The sequence below is a fragment of the Bombyx mandarina genome, chromosome 16, assembly GCF_030267445.1.
Source record: "Bombyx mandarina strain Sakado chromosome 16, ASM3026744v2".
Lineage (NCBI taxonomy): Eukaryota > Metazoa > Arthropoda > Insecta > Lepidoptera > Bombycidae > Bombyx > Bombyx mandarina.
The window spans coordinates 7,002,524-7,027,989 of NC_143222.1; the positions used below are offsets into that span (position 1 = coordinate 7,002,524).

Sequence of the window (25,466 nt, forward strand, 5' to 3'; positions counted from 1 at the left end):
ACCGATTTGTGTGTGACGTTTTTTTCACACACTATTAATGGTTTCGGTTAAATATGAATTACTTTAGAACTAATTGTTATGTGAAAAGTTTAAATAGTGAACATCCGACTTTACGGTTGTAATGTCGAGAATAGTTTTAGTGTGTTACTCTACAAATTCATTGCTAAGTTTAGGGTATTGATGTCAATTTAAGTCCTTGATGAAGTTCTATGAAATAAAAGCGTTAAACTTTTCAAAATCTTACAAGTAATAAAAATATAATATTCTCTTCGGACCTCACGTGTTAAGCACCCTAAGTTTAATAGAGAAGACGGTTGGTGCTTATCTAACACCTGGGATTCTCTTATCGTGAAGACGAAAACCGATGTCAAACCAAATTGTTAGATTTTAAGATACCATTAGTTTTGTCTATGTGAAAAGAAACGCAAAATGTTTTTTTAGAGAATTAAGAGAGCAGTTAGTTAAGTGAATATTGTATTGGAATGTCAACAAATGAATCCTAAGTAATTAGTGACCACGAAAACTGCAAAGTATTGGAATCGTCGGAAATCATAAAACGGAAATAACAATAGCGGAAAAAAATATAATAACATGAACAATGAGTCAGTCTATCTTTAAAATTACCTTCTTTTTTTTACTGCTTATATGGATCGACGAGCTCACAACCCACCTGGTGTTAAGTGGTTACTGGAGCCCATAGACATTTACAACGTAAATGCGCCACCCACCTCGAGATATAAGTTCTAAGGTCTCAGTATAGTTACAACGGCTACCCCACCCTTCGAACCGAAACGCATTGCTGCTTCACGGCGGAAATAGGCGAGGTGGTGGTACCTACCCGTGCGGACTCCCAAGAGGTCCTACCACCACTGGAAAGCTTCTTATATTCCTTCATAAAATTATCTATAGAAGGGGATTACGTTTTTTCTTTTAATTCGTCCAAATGTAGCCGGCAAAGTCAAAAGTGTTGACGAACCCAATTTCCTGATTACTATTTACATTGTAAGTGTTATTCAAATGACGTATTTGCAATTCTTGACGTATGTAAGTACGAATTTTATCACTATTATTATGAATGGGGTCTTTGCATTGTGATAACGCTAGTGAGTAATTCGATTTCGATGCCTTTCAAAAGGTATCTTTGAAAATTTGCAATTGAGTCTTCGGTTTAATGGGGGAGAATATCTTGTGAGTCCGCACGGGTAGGTAGCATCACCCCGCCTATTTCTGCCATAAAGCAGTAATGCGTTTCTGTTTGAAGAGTCGGTCAACCATTGTACTTTAAAAAATTGAGACCTGTGTCTCAAAGTGGGTGGTGGCATTTACGTTGTAGATGTCTATCTGCGGGCTCCGGTAACTATTTGACACCGGGTGGGCCGTGAGCTTGTCCACACATCAAAACATAAATAAAACAAAATAAGAAAATATTTGACGCCTCAAGGTGGGTTGCATTGATCTATCGCATTCTTTATTCGCCAATAACTACATAATTAATACCATATTCATATGGAACAATCGCTAATCTAAAAATAAGTCCTTAAAAAGAAGATTCTCAAACATAATTGGCGCACGCGGGAGTTGCGATCAGATTTACCTGCTCACGATATTTTTATCATTACGTCCTTTAATTACGTTTACTGAAGATTTTTAATTGCAAATTTTTCTTACGGTCTCCTAATTCCAATGCGCTAGAGCGAGATAGCGTCATTTCGTTCAGTCGTCGTGAATTTCAGCCGATTTCCATTTCAGTGTGGTGGCTCCGGGCTTCGCGAGCGCACGTGGATTAAGCTTCTCCGTTACACGCTTAGAGAAATTACGAAAACTATTACAATTATCGTTCTAGTGCTCTAGTGTAGGTATGTATTAGTGTATAAACGTGGTTGTGAACATTTAGAAATTATTAATCTCGGTGCGTGCTGTGTACTGCTTAACAAATTAGAATTATAATTAACAAAAATTGTGATTTTTTTCATTAAACTGAAGTCGGCAGTTTGTGCTCTAGATTCCTTGTAAATGTAGCAGTAAAAACTTTAAGGGTAAGTTTTATTAATGTATTGTAATAAAAAGAAATTTTCTTTTAAGATTATTTATTTGAAAATATTCAGAACACTGATGACGTTTCTGATGATTACTAAAAATGTATTTTAAATTTACTCTTAAGTATAGAAATTGCTCTTATTTTATTAAAATTTGGTTTAGTGTGTTCCAAAATCGAAGCTACTGATCTAAATAATTTTCTCGCCTTCTAACATCCACAATGTTTGAACATATCTGAGGTTTTTCAAACGTGATCTCCCTTTTATTTGGACAATTTTAGATCTAAATTCAATGTAAATGAATTCTTTAATTCAAGTTAAGGTAAATAACAAAGAGTTTACTGGTGGTAGGACCTCTTGTGAGTCCTCGCGGGTAGGTACCACCGCCCTGCCTATTTCTGCCGTGAAGCAGTAATGCCTTTCGGTTTGAAGGGTGGAGCAGCCGTTGTAACTGTACTGAGATCTTAGAACTTATGTCTCAAGGTGGGTGGCGCATTTACGTTCTAGATGTCCATGGGTTCCAGTAACCACTTAACACCAGGTGAGCTGTGAGCTCGTCCACCCATCTAAACAATAAAAAAAGCGGTTTTACCTGACGCGTGTTCGTGAAATTTACGTAGTTCGTTTGGCGCTTCGAATATTTCAAGTCTTGGTCGCAGAGGGATCGAATTTAGAATTGTTCCTCGCAATTAACCGCATTACCCTACTGCTAGTAGTAAACAAAATTGTTAGTTGATTTTATAATCAGTTTTCGATTCTATTATTGGTGCGGAGATAGATGCCTGTTCATAATTAAGTGTGTTTAAATCGATTATTTAAATTTGAAATCGCGATGTTTTCTGAATGTAGAATCCTAGCGCTTTTACACATGGTTGAAATTATAATCTAATATTTGTAATTGGGTTATAAATGTAGTATTACATTTCAGAAAAAAACAGTAGTTTAAAAAAATAATTGAATGTTAACCCCACAATTGCACCATTAGTAATGTCGCTACGCGCTACGGTGGCTCTACGAATCGTAGCACCAATGTCGTAGACGCCGTAGCTACCGAATTTAGATAAAGTAAAATTTTCAAGCAGAATATTTTTTTCTACTATCACAACATTTGACATGTTGGCAATCTTATTAAACTGTCGAAATATTCAGTCTGTTCATCGCGTGAAATGTATTGTAAGCGAACGGGCTATTGACGAAGTCCTATTAAATCAAATAAAAATCGGATTCAGCTACCTACGTTTCAATAAACAAATAGTATTTCGAAAGATACGAAGCTAAGAACGAGCGCTTTGCTTAAAATGGCGTTCGTTGTAAAACCCTCTTAATGGAATTCTGAAGGTTTTATGGAAATAAGGAAAATAGTGATGAGTACTACACCATGTCTCAAGGTGGGTTGCCACATAGCAAAAGAACAGACGGTTAACTAGTATGGCCTTAAAATAAAACCTTAAATTATATTACTGTACATATAATTCTTTTTAAGTATTCGTATCGTGCACTCAGGGAAAAAACCAAGACACTTCTTATTAAGAAATTTCTTTCAGTAGATGGGTGAGAAATGTAAGTGAATAGTAACTAAAGGTGATGATATTTAGAAGAAATTATTTCTCTAGAAAACCTACAGATAATGATAACAATCTGTGATTACGATATACCTTCAGAATATGTTATGCAAAGTGCAATCATAAAAATTTTAAAATACCAATACAAGTAAATAAAGACATCCATATACATTAGAAATTAAATTGAATACGTAAATTAGAGATCAGAACTACACAAAAATAATTATACAGTGAAGACGAGGCTTACAAAATACATAGTAAATATATTTCAATTTGTAAATACGTAAAATTAGCACTAATTCATTCAAAAATTGATACACTGAATATGAGGTTAATAATAGGGCTTTATACTTAGTATTTAAAAACGGAAACAGACTTGCAAACTATTATTTATTCAGTATTTAGCCTGCAATTCCATCATATACTTTACATATTCGTATCTCGTTGGGATACGAGCTCTTTGTATCATCACCTTTGTAGTCACGGTGAGCCAAAGGATAAGATGCGCACTGTTCTCATATTAAGTGCAACTATGTCCGATGTTAAAATGCCGCATGCGATTTCTTTTCTTTATTAAGGAAATGCAAACTTAACGCGTCTTCACGAAAGATTTCCACGATACAAGCAATAACGTACGCAAGTAAATAATGAAGCCCATAAAATTTATGAATTTTCATATTTATTTCGTGATGTTGAAATTGTGAGGCCCCATCGCATAATTCATGGCGCGAAATAGATATTCTCGGCAATTCGTAAGATGGTTTTTATTCCTTAAATGGGTGGACTAGTTCACAGCCCACCTCGTGTTCAGTGGTTAGTGGAGCCCATAGACATCTCCGACGTAAATGTACACCCCACCTTGAATATAAGTTCCAAGGTCTCAAGTACAGCTTATTACAAGCGGTCAAGCGTTATACAAACAATATTTCAACGTCACGTCATAGGACAGCCAGCGGCATTCACTTATGATATTCATGGGCTCCAGTAACCGCTTAACACTATATAGGCTCGTTCATGTATCTACTGCAATTTTTAAAGTCGCTCCCTTGTTGCCAAAACGAATGATAAACCAATAAACACATCAATGTTTTGTTTATACTGTAGTATAGTTATAATCAGATAACTTCGTAAGAGAAAGACATAATATGTATAACTTATTTATTAATGAAGTTACAATTTCTGTTTTTATTCAATACAAGCTGTACGCGTCCGCTTTGCTGGACATTTAAAATTAACCTTATTTCTCACTCCCGCAAAGATTCACCTCATTAACGCTCCCGCAACTGTTGTAGGGAGTCCAACACTCATATAAATATTAGCCTATCCATTAAATCCATTAAATACATGTATTTTCTACATGGATACAAAGTTTCAAGTCAATCGGATGCATGGTTCAGTAGTTATAACGGAACATCCCTAAAAGCCACCGTAGATTTATATATTAGTATAGACTAGTAATACTCGATCTTGTTTAGATGCGAGTGTCATTAATTTTATGAGAAACGTCAATAAATTGAAACTACTCACCCGCTATCTGTTGTATTTTGATAAAACTATATCATAAAGCTTCCCTTGATTGACAACATCAACTGTACCAAATTTAATCACAGTTGGATGAATGACTTAGGTACGAATAGATTAGCAACCTACATAGAAAAAAATAATAATTATTGCTTAGATGGGTGAACGATCTCACAGCCCACCTGGTGTTAAGTGGTTACTGGAGCCCATAGACATCTACAACGTAAATGCGCCACCCACCTTGAGATATAAGATGTAAGGTCTCAGTATAGTTATAACGGCTGCCCCACCCTTCAAACCGAAACGCTTTACTGCTTCACGGCAGAAATAGGCAGGGCGGTAGTACCTACCAGTGCGGACTCACAACAGGTCCTACCTACCACCAGTAATTATGCAAATTATAATTTTGCGGGTTTCACTTTTATTACACGATGTTATTCCTTCACCGTGGAAGTCAATCGTGAGCACAAACATTTTTATTTACATAGAAGATATATAAATATGTATTCGCACAGGATATGCGTGCGTGTGCTGACATTATTTTTATTTTTACCGTCTCCATAACACATTACGACCCTGAACCTTGCGGTTACGATGTAATGCTCCATAAAAATAGCTTTATTTTAATATTTAATGGATGTTCGTGCTATTAAAATGTGAGAGTGTAGATATTGTCTTCTATATTACATTTTATATGGATAAAGATGATTGATGTTTCACGAAAGCAGTGATTTTTGAGGTGAATTAAATAAAGTTAATAATGATTTAAGCAGTCTACTTTTTTTTTTCATAATTTGAAATGTGTCAACTATAGTTACAACGGTTGCCCCACTCTTCAAACCGAAACGCATTACTACTTCACGGCAGAAATAGGCAGGGTGGTGGTACCTACCCGCGCGGCCTCACAAGAGGTCATACCACCAGTAATTACGCAAATTATAATTTTGCGGGTTAGATTTTTATTACACGATGTTATTCCTTCACCGTAGAAGTCAATCGTGAACATTTATTGAGTACGTATTTCATTAGAAGAATTGGTACCCGCCTGCGGGATTCGAATACCGGTGCATTGCTCAACACGAATGCACCGGACGACTTATCCTTTAGGCCACTACGACCAACAAATTTGAAATTTGAAAAGTGACGGCTTGAAAGTGTCATTGTTATTATATACAAAAGTATGGTAAAACAAAGACTATGGTAGTTTAATGTCAATAGTTAAAGATTAGTTTGCTCAAGAGCACGTCTACTTATGTACGTGCTCTTTTCCAAGCTTCTACCTCCACGGACCTACGATATGCTACGCTACCAGTATAATTATTCATGAAGCTAAAAATGCTAAAAACTAGTTGGTATGGGTCTTAATAAAGTTTTTTTCTTCGCTCCAGCCAATTTGAGAAATGAGGTCCAAATTTACGTTAAGTCGTCGCGTCCTAAAGGATGCACGTTGCATTCGTATCGAGCGATACAAACATGCCCGTATTTTTTCTAATGAAATGCGTATTTTACATATTATGTTCACGAAGTGCTTCCATGATGAAGGAATAGCATCGTGTTATAAAAATCAATCCGAAATCAGAAAAATGTATAATATGTGTGATTACTGCAGCGGTTGTGGAAATTTTTTAATTATTACCCAAAATATTTTTGTGTAAGTTGATATTATTACCCCATGGCGAAGAACAAAAAAAACGAAATCGTTTTTTTAGCATCTTTCATATTATAGCACCCATGATAATTTTGAAAAAAAAAAAAAAAAACCTTTAATTTCATTTCGTTTCATCGAGTTTGAAATCACAACGATTCTAAAGAAGTTTCATTTCAATATATACTTTTTACCCCCCAAAATTTCATTTTACCCCATTTGGGGTAATTTACCACGGTTCCCCGACCGCTGGATTACTGGGTTTTGGTATGTACCAAAACCGAGTATGTACCTATGTAGGTACATACTCGAACTGGCAGAAAATGCGTCCTACCGTGTATAAAATATTACTGTTGCCTACATTAAATAGTCTAGTACTAAAAAAATACGCCAATTATTTTTAGCAATTTCACTTTTTTATCGGTATTGATGAAAACATTTAAAACGGATACGGCACAGAGCTGAAGACTGTAAAATATAGAATAGAAAACTACTGACTACATTGTAAGATCGTTTTCAATTATATTTAAAGGTTGCGCGAATCCTAGAAAAGATTGTTCGCTGAAGATTGTTCGCTTTTTCAAATAATATAAGTTCGCATTAAGTTTCTCCGGTATAGACAATACTTTTCTTGATACCGAACTTCTATTTTTATATTTACTCTATAGAACTAGAAGAATTATCATTTCAAGTGCTATAAATTATATGGAATAAACAGTAGCAATATCCTAAGGCTACGCCAATAAATATTGGATTTTCGTAAAAAAAAAAAACTATCGATCGGGGCGGGACACTGGAATGCGACAGATATGATTGTTTATATCTAAACTAGTCGGCAATGGAACGCATGGTTAGCGTTGAACTTCGCGAAACGTTGAAATATTTAGACTACCTAGTCTTGCATAAATACTGAGAAAAAGGAAAAAGAAAATTCTATTGCAAATAACATTTGTTACTTTTACAGTGTGTTAGTTTAATACATAAATATAAAACAATTTAAAGTATAAAAAGCTTATTCGAAGCGGTCTCCATTGGGTCCAATACAGTCTTTTAAACGTTGAGGCCAGTTATCAATAGAAGCACGTACTCTTTCCATGGGAAAAATTTTCACTGCCAATCGTACGGATTGTTTTAGGGACTCCAAATTATCATGGCATTTAGAGCAAGCCGTACTCTCTAAAACTGGCCATAAATTCTTTCCCTTACTGCTTTGACCACCTTTTTCGTACGAACACTACGTGGACGGCCAGATCTTTTTCTGTCACAAGCAGAGGAGGTCTCATTGCAAATATTAATAGCCCGGTACACAAACATTTTACTAATACCAAGCGTATGGAGAGTTTTAAAAATTGCATTTGGCTCCATACCTACTTTGTGTAATGCAATCACAGCACTTCGGCTCTCTTTATCACTCCACTCCATTTTAATATTGCAAAATATTGTACAATGTATTGGCGCCAAAATGAGAAAACTCAATGAGCAATCATATAAAAATGACAGATTCCAAATTCAAATGTAATATTTTGTTTATTTTTAATTGTAACAGTATTTATGGCCAGACTAAGTACCATGACATGGGGTAAATTGGGATTCTGGGGTAAATTGGGACAAACCTGCGGAAGATTCTCAAAGTACTTGTAGCACGGAATCTACCTAATTTTCTTTAAGGTAATATTTATCAATGTATAGAAGAAAAACCAAGTTAAGTATGGAAGTACTAAACATGAGTTTAATTGGTCCCAAAAATTCGTCAAATTAAATTTAAAATAGTGGTTGAAAAGTGCGTTTTAAAACAGCTTAAAGAACTTTTAAAAAAAGTAATATTATCGTTGTTTTTTCAATAAGATCACAGTTTATATAAGTTTTTAATACACCTGGAAATACCACAACAAACGGTAAGTTGCAATATTCTTATTTTAAATACAATATTTCGACAAAATAAAAAATGTATATTTTTTCCTTTCTTTTTGGGGAAATTTGGGACGTATGTAGGGTAATTTGGAACGAGACTGGAAAAATTAGGGACGAGAAAACACAAAATTGGAACGCCAAAAGACAAAATAGGGATGGCTTGTTAGGGCTGTCACTGATATCTTATAATAGATTTTTTAGCCTATACTATCACTTAATTGCGTGATGTAAAGAAGGTTAATGTGTTTATCAGTTAGTTTATGTAAGTATTATAGGTAAAAGAAAAGTATATATATATCTTCCCAGTCGTATGTTCTTTATAGCAATAAAAAAAAATTAAAGTTAAAAGAACTCAAACGAATCAAAACTTTTGTTATTTTAGAATCTATTCACGCGTCGAATCATGATTTTTTTAACATTCACAACGCACACACAAATAAAAACAGGCCTCAGATTTTAAATGTAACATTAATTAAAAATCCGAGATATCCAATTATGAGTGAGTGAATTAATTGAGTTTAGTTATTTAGCTTAGAAAGAATTTCTTTTATTTTTGTTATTATTGACAGTAATCAGATAAAGCTGTTTTTTTATCTTATTCACCTGATATCTTACTCTTGCTCAAAGATCATTTTGAAAATGTTGATTAAACAAAATTGTATTAATGCATTTCCAGTCCTTTTGTTTTCTATTTTTTATTCTATTTTATGATTTTGTTTCAGAGTTGTGATTTTTAAGGAAATTAAATAATAATTTTCTAAAATATAACATGCACATACTTTTTTTGATCATTGTATAGTTGATTATCATTCACGTCACATCGCTTCAGAATAGAAACCAGCTTAATTTACACTATGTTGTGTATTGTGCTTCAATTATGGATTGTATTCATCATTTCGGTCCATATAAATAATTATATGGCACCTACCTATATATCGCAGTACTGCGAGTTGACAACCCTTAAAAATATCCCAATTTAACCCTTAACCGTGTCAATTTACCCCGGACGCTGGGTAAATTGGGACGGCCATTATTTTACCCATTATTTCTTTAAAATGAATAATTAAAATAATGTAACGGTTTTTATCACCTAGGTACGTTCAAGACTCAACTTATTTCTTTGGTTGAGCAGTGACTATTTAATTGGAACTATTTTAAAATTCAATCTGAAGGTCGATTTTGTCCCTATTTACCCCATTGTACGGTATAGTGTTGACATTTCACGATTTTATTTATATAGACTCTTATATTACTAAAACAGCCAGGGATTACATGAATAATTGATGATTTTGAGCCAATCGATTTGTGTATGAGCGCCACGTACGACCGCTATCAACAATAGAATTAACGAATTGAGATTCGCCCGTCAACAAATAATGCCCAGTCCATTATATTCGTTTGCAATAACAGTTCTTATTAAAATTACTATGTAGTCGTGTACAAAACCATTAATAATAATTATCAAAATAACATAATAATTTTTACCAAAGATGGTATAAGTAGAAAAATAAATTATAACTGTAAACATTAATTTCATCATCATCATTTCAGCCTATCACCGTCCACTGCTGAACATAGGCCTCTCCAATAGATTTCCAGTGCGACCGGTCTATTGCCACCTGCATCCAACGAGACCCAGCGCTTTTTACTAGGTCGTCGGTCCATCTAGTAGGTGGCCGTCCCACATTGCGTTTGCCAGTACGTGGTCGCCACTCCAGGATCTTTCTGCCCCATCGACCGTCCTCTCTTCGTGCTATGTGGCCGGCCCATTGCCACTTCAGTTCACTAATTCAACATTAATATAATTTCATTATAGAATGTTGCATGTTCACACTGGACAATTTACTAACGTAACTTCAAAGATGACAAAATCAAAATAACTCAACGTTAATTAATTTTTTATAACAAAATTACTCGTTCAATAATACGTAATTAATAATGTTATTCGTCAGGCTACGTTCTTTAGAATTTGTGTTATGAGTTTAGATTGTAATTAATCTTAAATTTTTTTATAATGAAGATTCACGGAAATTACTGTTTTTATAAATTATGCTTAAGATTCATTTCGGGGTGTAATGGACTAGCTGGAAACCTTTATGCATATAATGTTTCATTTACTCATTAATTTCGCGTGTTATTTTGAACGCAATGTATTCTTCTTTCCTTTTGCGGGCCCACTGGAAGAGATTTCAGCATGAAATAAGTAGTGCCCTTGTACTCTGTATCCTTATTGACGTGTCTTTTCTAACAGCTGTGTGTACAAAATATATTAAATAAATAAATAAATAGAATTATTATACATTTTTGTTATACCATACATAGTTCACAGTACCATAGAGGTAATATTTTTATGGTATCATACTTAATGTATTATTTTTAAAATTATTTTTGGGATCGGAAATATTTGACAAATAAAATCTGAAGCTGGCAATAGAAATGGGCAGACAATAACGGGAATATATGTATAAAGTCACATCCACTGATGCTCGATGAAGAGTTGCCCTAAAATGACTAAGACGTAGTATCATTGCACATGTGCAAACAGTTCCACACAATCAATTTTTTTTTATTGCTTGGACGGGTGAATAAGATCACGGCCCCTGATCTTAAGTGGTTACCGGAGTCCATAGACATCTACAATGTAAATGCCGCCAACCACCTTGAGACATGAGTTGTAAGGTCTCACATATAATAATACAGCGGCTGCCCTGCCCTTCAAACCGAAACGCATTACTGCTTCACGGCAGAAATAGGCGGGGTTGTAGTACCTATCCGTGCGGACTCGCAAGACGTCCTATCACCGGTAAGAACACACAATTATACACTAGAAAGAAGTATGTAGTTTGATCTCTAAGAGAATTAAAGTCGCTTCGGCAACGCAAGTTCGAATCTGGGCTGTGAGCTCGTCCACCCATCTAAGCAATAAAAAAAAAAACAGTTTAAATAAAATCTATCGGATGTTTCCGCGTATTCGCTGCGATTGTTTTGTTATTTTAGCCTCAAAACATCCGTTTGATATTGTAAAATATTGCGTGATAATAAAATGGTAATCGAAATGTTATAAATTTCCCCAGTGGCATTGTAAAGAAGGTAAAAAAATGAAACACTTAACATCTAAGAACATTCATGTGTCGTTGCCATTTTAGTCGTAGCGTTTTGTAGTAAATACGGGATGTGTTAAAATGGTACTCGCCGTCTCCATGATCCTTAATGTGATAAAGTTAACTAAAAAAAACATGCGAATTTTTCCAATGTGTTTACATTGTCCCTTGCGTAACTTTTCCAAAACACACTAAAAAAATAATAATCGGAAGACCTGTATAAATTCTAAAAGCGTTGTCGAAATCTATACTATCTATACTAATATATAAATCTACAGTGGTTTTTACGGATGTTCCGTTATAACTACTGAACAGTGCATCCGATTGACTTGAAACTTGGTATCCATGTAGAAAATACATGTACTTAATGGATAATATTTATATGAGTGTTGGACTCCCTACACCAGTTGCGGGAGCGTTTTTTATTTTTATTTTTTTTTATTGCCTTTGTAGGCAGACGAGCATACGGCCCACCTGATGGTGAGTGGTTACCGTCGCCCATGGACTTCAGCAATGCCAAGGGCAGAGCCAAGCCGCTGCCTACCGCTTAATACTCTCCACAAGCCTCGTTTGAAGAAGGACATGTCATAGCGCTCGGGAAACACCGTAGAGGGGAGCTCATTCCATAGCCAGATGGTACGTGGCAAAAAAGATCTCTGGAAACGCACTGTGGATGACCGCAGTGGCTCCAGGTAGTATGGATGAACTCTACTCCGATGTGGGCGGTGCGATGGTAAAAACGAGACGTTGGTATCATCTCGAACAATTCCTCAGAGCACTCCCCATGGAACATGCGGTACAAAATACAGAGGGAGCCGAAGTCCCTCCGCAGACCCAGAGGCTCCAAACTATCCGTGAGAATGGGATTATCGACAATCCGAACGGTTAATGATGAGAATCTTTGTGGGGGTGAGAAATAATAATGTTAATTTTAAATGCCCAGCGAAGCGGACGGATACAGCTAGTATTGAATAAAAATCACATCACTTTTGAAATATTATAAGAGATATGAAACCGTCTTTTCGAAAAACAAATATAAAAAAAGGTTCGAAAAAAAGTTATCGAATAATTAAATTTCGAAGCGATATGAATGTTTCTCGGTTAGTTTTATTTGAGCCACGAGTTGGTAAGTCTTGCGCTTCTAAAGTCATAAAAATGTCCACCACTCTAACTTTCCAACTATCAAATGGAAAATTCTGAAGAATTGAGATAATAGCACGTAAAACTCAACTCAACCAAACAGGATCTCTTGAGTAGTTTTTATTATACTCTGTGCAATAAACCGCCCATAATTTATGATGAATGTGAAATGTATTTTGAATTAGCTTGAATTTGAATCGTGAACTGTTCATGAGCAATTTCCGAGAAGCACTTGCCAGATTTTTTATATTTTTTTCTTTTTGAATTCATATTATAATAATCTATCTATCTATCTTCTATCTATATAAATAAAATTGAATTGCTGTTCGTTAGTCTCGCTAAAACTCGTGAACGGCTGGACCGATTTGACTAATTTTGGTCTTAAATTATTCGTAAAAGTCCAGAGAAGGTTTAAAAGGTAGATAAATATGAAAATGCTCGGAATTAAATAAAAATAACAATTTTGTTTTTCCTTTGATGTGTCCCCCGTCGGACGGATTCCTTTTGTTTGTTTTAAGTTTATTTTATACAAAAGCTTAGGTCTTTTATTTATCGATTGAGGCACTACGAAGTCTGCCGGGTCAGCTAGTTATTTTAATATATATTACATTTTCCCTCGCACTATACAGCTTTGGAGTAAGCTGATCTTTGTGGTCTTCTGTCACCGTTACAGCATGTTTTTGTTTAACCCTTTGAATGCCACGTAGGTCACCGGAGCCCTACGTGGCACGCACTGAAGTAATTATGTCGATTTCTATCTTCGATCTTGATAATGAGGCACCAGAATATCTAATAGACTCTGTGGAAATATGAATCCGAAGAAACAGAGAATCTATTTCTAAGAGTGACAAAAACAAACATTAACAATTTGGCAAATTTTGGCAATCCAGGCGCTTGGTGCTGGTGGTAGGACCTCTTGTGAGTCCACACGGGTAGGTACCAGCGCTCTGCCTATTTGTGCAGTGAAGCAGTAATGCGTTTCGGTTTGAAGGGTAGGGCAGCCGTTGTAACTATACTTGAGACCTTAGAACTTATATCTCAAGGTGGGTGGCGCATTACGTTGTAGATGTCTATGAGCTCCAGTAACCACTTAAAACAAGGTGAGTGCTGTGAGCTCGTCCATCCGTCTAAGCAATAAAAAATAAAAGTAATAGAAATCGACATAATTACTTCAGTGCGCTGCGCTGCATAGGACACCGGTGATCTACACGGTAGTTAAAGGGTTAAACCAGGGTTAGGCAAGTTTACGGTATTCTGGATATGTATGTAAGTAGTTATCATCGTCTGCCGTATTTTACTATATTCTTAAAGCAAGCACACCGCAACAAAAAAATAGGCAGTAAAATAAAACATATTAGAAAGAAGAACATATAATAAATCATATTATGTAACTAAATTTCGATTTATTAAAGAACGGGAATAAATAATTAACTTGTTACTTAATCATTTTGGTATAACATGTAGTTTTGGTATGTGTTTCTTCATATCGCTTGATTTTCGTAACAAATAATTATTAAGTTAAAAAAGTATAACATAGATCAAGTAAAAAAAAAAAAAAAATTAGATTTGTTAAAAATTAGTCGCAATTGCGTAATGTATTGTTTAAAATGTTAAATCAAAGACCAATCTCACCAGTGCTGCGAAATATAATAATAGTAAATCATATTTAGAAACTACAAATTTGATTCAGAGCAATTTTGGCACTTAGCATGAAGCACGTCCATGTTTTTGAGTGCGACGAACTTATGTTGGAATGTGACACTCCATGTCTTGTGAATGTGACCTCAACATGAAAATAGTGGAGTTGTTTGAAAACGGTGTGAGTTCTGACGGAAAAATGTATGTTAATAAGTAGAAGGACCAGAATGGTTAGTCTAAATTAGTGTCCGACTGACTGTCCGTATTGACTGTTTTCTTTCTATTTATTATTTTTCAATAATTAACAATTGTAATTTTTCTTTTATTTTGTAACCGATTAAGTGACATTTTCCATTAAAAACCTGTTTTTATTGAACCGTTTTGTTTTTTGTACGCAATAAAAAAAGTCATCAAAAATTGTACGGCAATCAGGGAAAATTGTTTGCTTTCTGATAATACTCGAGAAGCCTATTGTGAATTTCTGAAATTACGAATGAAATTTTTGTAAAGGACTATTGTGTTGTTGTTTCACGCAATTCACGAAATTGGCTTTAATTAAAAAAAAAAAAATCGAATATCCAAATTAAAATTTTAAAACAATGCACGTGAATGTCTAATTCAGATTATTTTATTGTTCTATATAGAAGGGATGTTACATGCAGCCTCCTACTTTGAGCCTGTTCTATATTATTACGGATGTATACTTTAATAATAGTAGTAGCTTGGGAAAAGGCACAAGGTCGCATAATGGTTGTGTGTGGAGGTAAAAACAATTTTTGTAAACTTGGCTACGTTACTAGACGTCAATTAAACTTTAAAAATTGATTTCGCGTTTTACTGTGCTCGGTGTGTTCTTTAGTTTTCTAATATGAAGTCAAAGTTTATATTGTATTGTGTAACAGTTGTGTTTCCGGCAGATACAGGCTAGATGGGAGTAGCTACCCGTGCGAGAACACACTATGCGCTAACATAAATGGGATCGCAATATGTTGATGTAATACTCTGAGAACACTGCTGTTCATTCTACGTTGATTCCTTCAGTCGCCTTTTACGACACCCATGGGAAGAATTGCTATTATATGCTACACCAAATACCCAAACCAATGCAATGGAGATTACGGGCTTTAATTTCAAGCGGGGCAATCAAGTTTTGATGTTTATGGACTCCTAATACTACCTAGTAAACGTCTAATACCTACTAGACGTCTAATACCTAGTAGACGTCTAATACCAGATGTACCATGAACTCGTGTTTGCGTAGCGAACCGCTTTTTTTAAGTTCGCCTATAAATTTACTCGGTAATATCCGATCAGTAAGTTTTGCATGTTTCCATTATCAACTAATGTAGGTACGTTCGTCGTTTGAAAAAATATTTCGAAATCAGTTCTTTATAGAACAATACAAAATTATAACAAAAAAGAAAGGCGACTTTAACAAACAAAGCATTTGGATTTTATTTATATATTTGAAGTCAATTAAATATGCATTATTAAGGATCATCATTCTCTCCTCCATCGCCCTTCTTTCAGTTGGTCGGTCTCCCACCGGTCGGCGCAACATGGTTTCTCTTTCCATACTCCTCTATGATATACCATTTCTTCGCTCACTCCCCTCTTACACATATTGTCTTTTACGCAATTTATCCATTTCTTGTTAGGTCTATCTCTTCCTCTATAGCCTTCCACATGTAGCCTGCCCGCCACCCTGCACAGATCATCGCTCCACCGAGCCTGAGGGCGTCCTGCACTGCGTTGTCCAATTCGCGGTCTCCACTCAAAAACATGTTCACTCCAAAAGTTATCGGTTGTCCGGCTAATATGGTCAGCTCATTGGCACTTCAGCTTACTAATTTGCTGTGCTATGTCTATAACTTTGGTTCTCGGTTCTCGGTCGGATCACCTCGTTCCAGATTCGATCTTTTAGAGAAACTCCAAGCATAGCCCTCTACATAGCTCGCTGAGTGACTTTAAACTTGTGGACCAGCCCAACCGTGAGTGCCCACGTTTCCATGACCAGTGTCCATGACAGGCAGGACGCACTGATTGAAGACTTACGTCTTTAGACTCTGTGGAATAGACGACGAAAATACTCGACGTAATTTTCCGAATGCCGTTCAGCCAGCTGTATTCTTCTGCTGGTCTCGTTCTCGAAGTTGTTTTTACCTAGCTGTAGTGTGTACCCGAGGTAAATATATTTTTGGACAACTTCGAGAGAACTACCATATACGGCAATCGGTTCTGGCTGAACATGCAGGTTAAATATGATCTTAGTTTTATCCAAGTTCATCCGTAGACCGATGCGCTTGGAAGAGTCAGCTAGGCTGTCCAGCATCTGTTGCAAATCCTGTAATTTCCGGCCACGATGACGACGTCATCTGCAAATCTCAAATGTGAAATGTATTCGCCGTTTATGTTTATGCCACGTCCGTTCCAGTCCAGCGTCTTAAACATGTCCTCCAATGCATTTGTGAACAATTTGGGTGATATAACATAAGGATAACTATTTAAATACTAATTAGATTATAGTTAATAAAATTTAAAAGAGAGCCACATTAGAAGCACCCACCCGCTTTGAAATAAAAAAACATGAAAATTGATTCATTTTGTAAAGATATTCTGAGGATAACAGATTAAAAAAAAAATCAATAGAGTTGTAAAGTTCCTCCTTTTTGATGTCGGTTAATGAAATAAAAGTGAAATCTTCAACGAAACCTCGCTTCGCAACGTCAGAGATCCTTTATTCATCTCAACAGAGAGAGAGGTATTCAAACGTCACTTACAATTATTTTTGAGACAAACGCCATAATTAATTGTGTCGGTGAACGTAGCTCGTAATGCGCGAAAACACCTCAGCCCTTACCTCTACCTAATACAATTTAATTAATTGAAGTTTGAAAATTTCATTAATACATTTTTGTTACGCAGCTTTCATTCAATAACTCGACGGAATACGTTTAGGTAGAATGTTATTGCGTACATTTTGTGTCCTCTTTGGAACTACATATTCAGATAGTTTATGGTCAAATCATTTGAAATTAATAATTTTTTGGCTTTTCTAGCCGTACGACCGTCGTCGTGGCCTAAAGGATAAGATGTCCGGTGCATTCGTATCAAGCGATGCAACGGTGTTCGAATCCCGCAGGCGAGTACTAATTTTCCTAATGAAAGACGTACTTAACAAATGTTCATGATCGTCTTCGACAGTGAAGGAATAACATCGTGTAATAAAAATCAAACCCGCAAAAATTATAAATTGCGTAATTACTGGTGGTAGGTTGTAGATGTCTATGGGATTTGCTAATCACTTAACACCACGTGGGCTGTAAGCTCGTCCTCCCATCTAACTAAAAAAAAACGACCATACCGCCGACGTAATCCTAAGTGGTCATTAATGGACATTAGCAATAAATACCAAACAATTATTTCATCAGATTTTATTTTTGAATGTGGGCTTATGGGAGTTTTTCGAGAAGTTTTTAAATGATAATTTTCATTTTATTAACTGTTTCGGGAATTCGGGAAATTACATTCTTCACCTCCCTTAATCTCTCATACCTATATTGATTGATAGAAGTAAATTTTTTTATAAATAAATAAATATAATATAATATATAATATACCTTTCTGTATAATAACCGTTAATTTTGTAGGTGGTAAATTAAATCGCAAAAGGTGTTTTCAATAATTAAATAATTTCAGAATATTAAATGATAATATTGAAATAAGCTACTTACCTCGCTTGATTAATTTTAAAGGCTCGAAACTGAAAACAACAAAATTAACGGCTTATGTTTTTGTCTATTAATATAATAAATTTGGATGGATTTTTACTGGTGGTAGGACCTCTTGTGAGTCCGCACGGGTAGTTACCACCGCCCCGCCTATTTCTGCCGTGAAGCAGCAATGCGTTTCGGTTTGAAGGGTGGGGCAGCCGTTGTAACTACATTCAGACCTTAGAACTTATATCTCAAGGTGAGTGGCACATTTACGTTGTAGATGTCTATGGGCTCCAGTAACCACTTAACACCAGGTGGACTGTCAGCTCGTCCACCCATCTATGCAATAAAAAAAAAATGGATGTGCTACCTTAAAACGGGTAGCAAAGTAAATAAAGGTTCGGTAAATAAATGTTCTTGTACAATATAGTCCTTATGCTTGGAAAGGTCAGTATGCTAGAAATTTCAGAAGAACACTGAGATATAACACCGATGGTAGTTCCCTTAGTGGTCGCGCATAAGTACCTAGCTGGCAACAGTCGTGCGTTCGAGTTTCAACTTCAACTAAACGTTTGAAGGTGGGTGGCCTTTCGATTCTGATGCCTCTGGTCTCCAGTAATCACTACACAAAAGTTTTCATCAAGATATCATATTTAGCGCAAGTGAAGAGTAATTTAGAATGAACCGCAGTGTCAAGTTCCCAAATCGTAGAATAGACGTCTAGTCACAAGATGTTTGAAATATTAAGAGTCCTATTTGTATTGTTTGACAAAATTAACTGAATTTTACCTAGTAACTGTAATTTTGTACAAGTTATTAGCTAATAAAGTTCAGAGAAATTTTTGGTGAGGTTAGAATTAGGTTAGATATAGATGCTTTGTCCCAGACTGAAAGTGCTTAAGAATTAGTATTAGAATTAGTTCACGAACATCTTCATTCATCATTCTTCTGTGCTTCTCCCAGTCACCTAGGGTCGGCGCAACATGTTTTCTCCTTCCATACTCTTCTATCATATACCATTTATTCACTCACTCCCCTCTTACACATATCATCTTTCACGTAATTCATCCATTTCTTCTTAGGTCTACCTTTTCCTCTATATTCTTCCACATTCATAGTTAACACTCTCTTACCAACCTCATTTTCATTTCGTCTCATCACATGTCCATACCATCCCAAACGGCCACTTCTCAACTTCTCTGTTACAGGTGCCTCTTTCAGACTTCCTCTAACATATTCATTCCGTATTCTATACATTCTCGTTCTCCATCGCAACATTCACATCTTTGATGCATGGAAGCGCCTTCATAACATATGAAGCATTTAAACATACATACATTCATAACTTCATGCGCTTTATCATAACAACTAAAAATACTTTTACGGTTTATTCTTTCATTTATTAGGTACGTATTGACTCAGAAGTGATCACGAAAATTGTAAACTATTCGAAATGCCGGAAATAATGTAATGGCGCGAGATTAAACTGTAACAGTGAGGTGGGCATGGGTATTATGATCCCCCTGCATACTTCTGCCGTCTAGCAGTAATGCGTTTTAGTTTGAAGGGTGGGGCAGCCGTTTTACTCTAAACTGAGACTTAGAATTCATGTCTCAAGGTGCCCACCCGCATTTACGTTGTTGATGTCTGTGGGCTCCAGTATCACTTAGTACTAGGCAAGCCATGAGTTCGTCCGTCCCACTCAGCGATAAAACAAAAAACTTAGCTTTAGTTTTGTCTCGCAAAAAATGAACAAAATAGTATTATATTAAACAATAATATTACTATTCGCTATATTTTATTACAATTCACAATCTCAGTTTCAACTGTCAATGCCCTCATTATTAAAAGTCCGTATTTCAGTACGAATCTTTGAATGGATAAATCAATCATTAAAAAAACTTATAACATACCTAGACTAAGGTCGTATCGGAATCGTGATTAATGTTCTAGCTTGGGATTTTCAATTATTTGCCAGCATTAAACATATAGAAATAGTCAGCTTCAGAGTATAATAATATAAAATATTCAGAACATAAAAGTTACCGCCATTTATAATGAATGTCAATTGTCCACGTCTGTCGCTTAGGGTTACTAGACTTTGAAGAGCATTGAATAATTTATGCTACTACTCATTTGGAAAGTAATGTTCGTAAAAAACCCATATCTGCGTATTTTTGTTCACACAATCAAATAAATGAGTAAGTTATTTAAAATGGAAAAATCACCAAAAGTGTTAATAAAGCTAATCAATTAATTTAGTTTTCTATTAAACCGGTGTAGGTACGTATTCACGTCAATAGCAAAGTAGTCATGAGAATAAGTTGTTGTCAATAAACGGAAATGTAATAAAACTTTTTCCATCAATAATGAAATGGCTAATTTCTTATTGAATATTAATAATGACTAGCAACCTTCGATATCAGGTATCGAATAAAACTCCTAATTGAATAACCTCCTTATTCCCAATAGAAATTGCGCTACACGTGTGGCTAGTGTTGCCAGATGAACAACAAATGGGGTTAATACTTACCGCCCAAAACTTCCCATTCGTTCTGAATAAATTATATTATTTTCATATAATTTCGCAGGAAACTGTAATTGAGATTGAATTGCTTTTCAAGGATACCCCGTTTATAATTTTCAATTACAACATTGACATTTATCAATTTCGCCAAATTTCGTTAATGTTTATAGCGTTGTATTTTGTTTAGAAAACTCTGTGGAAATATTATGTATATCGAGATGTTGAAGTCGAATATGTGATTTTTTTACTAAATGACTATTTTAATATTATTTCTACATTTTTTATATTTAAATATTTGGAATTAAATTTAGCAGCTATTATTATGGCAACACTCATTTCAAGGAACGATAGGTCCGTGTCTCAATTAAATTGTTGAATTATTTCCCGCTAATACTCTACTGTGGTTTTCTTTGCGTCACTGCTGTTTTTGGTCCCTCGGGAACACTGGGATTAACGCATGATTGGGTCACGGGGTCTGTGTGTGGACGTGGTGATTTGTGACGGTTAGTTCTGAAGGGTCTGAGAACTTGGGGGACAAAGAGTAGTAAATGTCAAAGCCTAGTTACAATTATAATATACGACACCTCACTCATTACTTTGTTCTCATTAACGCTTGCGATTTATTGTCCTTTTGGAGCATTGGGTCTAAGTAAGTTGGTACATTAGTTATTAGTGTTATCGGTACAATTACTGAATAATCTAAATTTCGGCAAACTAAGCATGATTTGTGTGCTAAAAATATACTGATGATTATGAAATAAAATTTACTAAACCGATTTAGGATTCCCTGTGCTATGGATACCAGAAACTGACAGACATACTTATATACGTTTAAGTATATACATATATACCTATACATATAAATAAAATTGGAGTGCCTGTTTTTAATATTGAAATAACCGCTTTTTACTACATGCATATGAATATAAATACGATACATACACCAAAATAACATTTTTTACAATTTTTGTCTGTCTGTCTGTTCCGGCTAATCTCTGGAATGGCTCGACCGATTTTGACGGGACTTTCACTGACAGGTAGGTGATGACATAAGGAGTAACTTAGGCTACTTTTCTTAGACTAGCTTCGCCCCGCGGCGTCACCCGCGGTACGACAATAACCGCGGGTAACATCGCGGGACTCAACTATCAATAATAAAATTTAATGTTTCCGAAGCGAAGCGAGGGCGGGTATCGCTAGTATGTATATATTTATGTTATCTAACAAACACCCAGAGAAAGAGCAAACAAACCTTTGAATCACACAATGTTTGCCCACTATGGGATCGAGCCCACGGAGCAACAGTCAAGGGCGCTAGTTACTGCACCATCGAGTCAGTGAGTCTCCATATAATCTAAACTACTTTTACCCTTTAATCTCGCTTTTTTAGTGTCATTTATATCGAGGGGTGAAGGGCTACTTATTTGGTTTCATTAAGCAACATTTTTGCAACATTACAGGAGAGTCATTTAAAGATTAAAATTTGGAAAAAATATCTTAACAAAAAAACTTCTTCAGCTATTTAAATAAGGTAAACTTAATTGAAGTTCAATTAAAGCATCGAATTGTTGATACTAATATTAGTACCAAATAAAACGAACTTTTAATTTTACAAAGATAAATGTCGCGTATCAAGCGAAATCTGATTTTTTTTTATTGCTTAGATGAGTGGACGAGCTCACAGCCCACCTGATGTTAAGTGGTTACTGGAGCCCATAGACGTCTACAACGTAAATGCGCCACCCACGGCTGAAATAGGCGGGGTGGTGGTACCTACCCGTGCGGACTCACAAGAGGTCCTACCACCAGTCATTTCAATCAAATAGACTTTATCTCTCGATATTATTATTATTTCGAAGGTTTCAAAAACTGTATAGTTTTCATGTTACCGACGACTGCTTTAGACATCTATACTAATATTATAAAGAGGAAAGATTTGTTTGTTTGTTTGTTTCGAATAGGCTCCGAAACTACTGGACTGATTTGAAAAATTCTTTTTCCATTAGAAGCCGACATTGTCCCTGATGAACATAGGCTACTTTTTTTTATTTTTTTTTTATATTTTTTTTTTGGTTTCATGTGTGTTTTAATGTTTCCGAAGCGAAGCGAGGGCGGGTCGCTAGTATTATTATAAATAGAAGTAATTTTTATTATTTCAATATAATTTATGAAAGCTTTAGCAAATTTTCAATTTACTCTGTACACCGTAACTCTGTACAGAGTTTTTCCTTATATAATTATACACTCGAATATAAGGAGAAAACAGAAATACACAAAACACGTTTGAAAGAAAGCAATTTCATTTATCCACCACACCCATATTTGTCACGTTAAGTAGTTCGGCGAGTAATTGGGAAGGTTTTTAAACGCTTTAAGGATAAAAATTGTTCACTGATGGATTTTTTGTTTATTATCTTAACGGTGGCGGTGACAGGGGCATAATGATATATAGCTTAGTGAGAGGTTTTAGAATTTTATCCTGCAATATTAATGACGAAAGGCTCCTACGAATCCTTAGTTGTTATATTTTATATAATAGGTTAGGGAAAAAGTCTTTTCGCGTTATAGTATCTATGAACTTGTAATAAAATCTCTTTGGCTATACTATTTGTATCTGGCCGGTTTTGGTATCATTAAAAGTTTAAATTCAGAAGAGATTAAAGTCATTAATAACAGCCATCATATCTTCCAAACCGGAACACATAATTGCACACTACATAAACAGACTGACATATGACTGACCCGTGCTTAATGGCTATAGGCCATAACATTAGAGGAATGACCTTTCAAAAGACACCGATCATGGACGCACATACACTGGTAATTATTACGAAAGTGGCATTATTGGTAGGGTTTCAATAAAGATTTGTTGTTGTTGTAGTCCTAGAGTACATAGGGCCCTCACAAGTTGTCTCCACTTAACCCTGTCCTTGACATCACTCCAGGTCATGTCGAAAGAAAATGTCAGCTACTTTAGCATATTCTAATATTCGATTTTCGTAAATACAAGGTAAAAGACGGAACTTGAGAACTAGATAAAAATCAAGACGAATTCGTTTCTTCTTCTTCTTCTTAGTCGAATACTTCATTGCTGAAGGTCGTGTCCTTGAAAGCCCTTCGTGGCTCTTTGTACCCTTAGCTTCCATTTGCTTCGGTTTTCGGCTTCTCTCAGGGCGTTCGCAACAGAGAGTCCAGTGAGCGCAGTTATTTGATCCGAACGGTATGGCCGGCCGGCGGGTCTTTTACCTTCTACCTTGCCCACCACAATCAATCTTTCAAGGTTGTCTGGTGGCCGCCGAGCAATATGACCAAAGAAACAAATATTACAAAAATATTACAAAACATATATTATTATAAGATCGAAGCTTACTAAATTACCGAAAATTAAATTATAAAAAAAAACCTATGGATTTCCTTCAGGGCTCTTTATATCAAGACTCAGAAAATTAGAACTATCATCAAACTGCAGAAACCAGTCGGCAATCTGTTTTCGCTGCTCTCGCGTGACAAAATGATTAATTCAGTATGCGCGACCTAGAAACTGAGGCAGTAAATATCTTTATTAAAACATTCATTCGATCTTAAATCTTACTTAGCTCTGACTTAGACTTAGCTCTGTTACCGCAAGTTTGTAATTTTAGGCAATTTTAGCTTCATTTATGTCTACGTCTACGCCTACATCTACGTCTACGTTTACGCTTGCGCCTACGTCTACGCCTACATCTACGGCTACGTCTACGTACGAATTTGAGTGCTGCTACATTTATTTGACAAGACTATTATTATATACTACTAGCTGACCCGGCAAACGTTGTGTTGCCTTAAATAAGATTTCTAGGGAAATTCTACTGTAGAAATAAAAACCTCATTTAACCACATAATACCTCATTATAAACAAAAAAATATATCCAAAAAATTAAAATAAAAAATAAATGTTTGGGGTGGACAACCCTTTTCACTTAGGGGTATGAAAAATAGATAGTAGCCGATTCTCAGACCTACTGAACATACTATTGATACACAAATAAAACCAACAAAACATGGCTGAAAAATGTATAGTATTGTATAGCTCTCAAATATATTAAGTGTATAATCTATGATGTATAGTGAGTAAGTAAGACAGGAGACCGGCTTCGTCCCCATCCCTACTACGTGATGTTTGCTGGATCAGTGGTGACACCTGGTGGGGATAGTTGATCGATTGATAGTTGATCAGTAGTCGACCGGCGAGCGCGGGAGATCAAATTCAATTTAAAAAAAATCATAATTAAAGGAACTTGAAATTATAAACTCTGAATAAGAATTTATCGTACTACAATTATAATATTTGATTGCCATCTTGCAACCTTATTGCGGATGGAAAAATAGGGGTTGATCGTATAAGAGTGAAAATTGAGAGTAATATGATTTTTTTTATTTTAAGTCATGATAAAACTAAATAAAAAACTTGCCAAAAAAATTAAAGTTTATAATTAACAAAAAAAAGGGGTTGATCATAGAGGGATGAAAAATTGAGAGTAACATCAGATTTTTTATTTTAATTCATGACAAAATAAAAATAAAAATGAAAATCTTGCCAAAAAAATTAAAGTTTATAATTAACAAATAAAAAATAGGGGTTGATCGTAGAGGGGTGAAAATTTCAGAGTAATATGATTTTTTTTATTCT

The 25,466-nt window shown here is 35.4% G+C and overlaps 1 protein-coding gene across 4 annotated transcripts in view; it reads left to right on the forward strand.

Annotated features, from left to right (window-relative positions):
* The first annotated feature begins 1,737 nt into the window (after positions 1 to 1,737).
* Positions 1,738 to 25,466, forward strand: part of LOC149501295 (uncharacterized) — a 335,239-nt gene continuing 311,510 nt past the window's right edge. For all 4 annotated transcript variants that reach the window (XM_089734009.1, XM_089734007.1, XM_089734008.1 and 1 more), the window contains exon 1: positions 1,738 to 2,036. The gene's annotated coding sequence lies outside the window, so the exon portion shown is untranslated. The remainder of the gene's footprint in view (positions 2,037 to 25,466) is intronic.